Source organism: Triticum aestivum, unplaced genomic scaffold (assembly GCF_018294505.1).
Source record: "Triticum aestivum cultivar Chinese Spring unplaced genomic scaffold, IWGSC CS RefSeq v2.1 scaffold115318, whole genome shotgun sequence".
NCBI classification, from domain to species: domain Eukaryota; kingdom Viridiplantae; phylum Streptophyta; class Magnoliopsida; order Poales; family Poaceae; genus Triticum; species Triticum aestivum.
The window spans coordinates 1,088-3,559 of record NW_025240575.1 but is presented as its reverse complement, the minus strand read 5'-3'; the positions used below and the strand labels follow the sequence as shown (position 1 = coordinate 3,559).

The window sequence follows — 2,472 nt, the reverse complement described above, 5'->3', positions numbered from 1 at the left end:
CTGTTGCGGTGCTGCCCTCAGAGGCCGATGCCCTTCTGGCATGGAAGGCAAGCCTCATCGACGCAGCCGCGCTCTCCAGCTGGACCCGGGCCACACCCGTATGTGACTGGCATCGGGTGTACTGCGACAACAAAAGCGTCGTGGTGGGTCTAGGACTATATAGACTCGGTCTATCGGGCCGGCTTGATACGCTCGACACCGTGGCGTTCCCGGCGCTCACCCATCTGGACCTCAGCATCAACGACCTTGGCGGCGCCATCCCGGCCAGCATCTCGCAGCTGCGCTCCCTCAAATCACTCAACCTCAGCAATAACGGCTTCAACGGCTCCATCCCGCCGCAGCTCGGTGACATGCCCAACCTCCTCTCCCTCAGGCTCGGTAGAAACAGGCTCGTCGGCATTATCCCGCGCCAGCTCTGCAGCCTCTTCTCCACAAGGTCACTGCAAATTTTTGACAACCAGCTCAGCGGAGAGCTTCCCAACTGCTGGTGCAACCTCAAGTCTCTGCAAGACATGGACCTGTCCAGAAACCTGCTCACCGGGGAGTTCCCGAACTGCTTGGGCAACCTGGAGGCTCTACAGTACATGGACCTGTCTGATAACTCTTTCTCAGGTGAATTCCCGGCAGCTACCGCAAGCCACAACTGCTCTCTCATCTCACTATATCTCGCCAGAAATGCTTTTGTTGGAGCTTTCCCACTCTTGGATGGTTGCCACTTGCTGGTCGCCCTCGACATCTGCAGCAATAGGTTCAACAGCTCCATTCCGCCGCAACTCGGTCACATGCTCAGGCTCTTCATCGTCAATCTCTACAATAATAGCCTCGTAGGTAACATCCCACATCAGCTCTGCAGGATCGTCTTCATTGTCACTCTAGATTTGTCCAACAATCTGCTCGACGGGGAGCTCCCGGACTGCTGGTGCAACCTCAACTATCTGCGGTACATGGACCTATCTAATAACCGGCTCATGGGGAAGCTCCCAAACTGCTGGTGGAACCTGAAGGCTCTGCGTTTCATGGATCTATATCCAACAACTCCTTCTCAGGTAAAATTCCCGCGGCTGTGGCAAGCTACAACTGCTCCCTTACGTCACTTTATCTCGCCGGAAATGGCTTTGTTGGTGCTTTCCCGCCGGTCCTAGAGGGTTGCAACTCCCTGACCACTCTGGATCTAGGGAATAACATGTTCTTTGGTGTTATCCCTCCATGGATTGGGAGTCAGGTTCCAATGCTTAGAATCCTTAGTCTCAGATCAAACAACTTCACTGGAGAAATTCGTCCAGGTTTATCACAGCTTTCACAACTTCAGTTGCTCGACATGTCCAACAATAGATTGACTGGCTCGATTCCTTTAGGCTTCGGCAACTTAACCTCCACGAGGAACCCAAAAAATGTTTCTGCAATAATTGAATTGTTGTGGCATAAATATGATGGCAGACTTGGCATAATTTGGAAGGGCCAGGATCAGATTTTCAGAGGCACAATCGGATTATTAGCTGGTATTGATTTATCAGACAATTTGCTATCACAATGCATCCCCGAAGAGTTAACCAATCTTCAGGGCCTTCTGTTCATAAACCTATCAAGAAACCATCTATCGTGCCGCATTCCCCAAGGCATTGGTAGCCTCTCTTTTCTTGAGTCCCTCGATCTATCATCTAATCAACTTATTGGAACCATTCCTCGAAGCATCACACAATTATCGTGGCTCACCATGTTGAATGTCTCGAACAATCTTTTGTCAGGCAAGATACCCATTGGGGGTCAGCTTCGGACCCTGACCGACCCATCGATTTACTCCAACAATTCTGGGCTATGTGGGTTTCCTCTCGACATTTCGTGTGATAATACTTCGCTTGCACCAGATGAGAGAAATGGTGAAGAGGAGGACCACTGGATGTACTACTGTGTGATTGCTGGGATTGTGTCTGGACTCTGGTTGTGGTTTGGGATGCTCTTTACAGTTAAGTCCAGGAGATGTCGTTTTCTTTCCTTTGTTGATGGCATGCAATGTAAAATTATGAAAAAGTTGTGACATTAGCTGTGCTATCTGCAATGCTGTACCTCTTTCATTTTTTGTTGGCGAATGTACAATGTTATACCAATTAATAGCATCGAATCGTTTGGTAAATTTGGTCGCAATGCATCTAACTCCCATTTTTCTACTCAAATTGATTTGATTACATTTTTGCCTATACAAAGATAGATCGATCCGGCCATGGCGCCATGCCATGCATGCACGCGGAGGATCGCAACACAGTTTCTGGTTCTACTTCACTATTCTATCTATCTCTTCTACGACGCAATACATGACAGACGATAGGTGTGGCCAGGTGACCAAGACGAGCATGCCACTGTGACGGAGATACCTGAACTCCACTAAAAACGTGAGCGACACTAGGATGCTCCAGACAATAGAGGCCCTGGCACAACCGCCCACTAAGAAGAATGTCCCTTGTGCCCCAATCCTTA

General features: G+C 49.5%; 1 pseudogene; it reads left to right on the top strand.

Moving 5' to 3' along the window:
* Positions 1-5: 5 nt before the first annotated feature.
* On the top strand, positions 6-2,035 carry LOC123176792 (receptor-like protein 46; annotated as a pseudogene).
* The last annotated feature ends 437 nt before the right edge of the window (positions 2,036-2,472 follow it).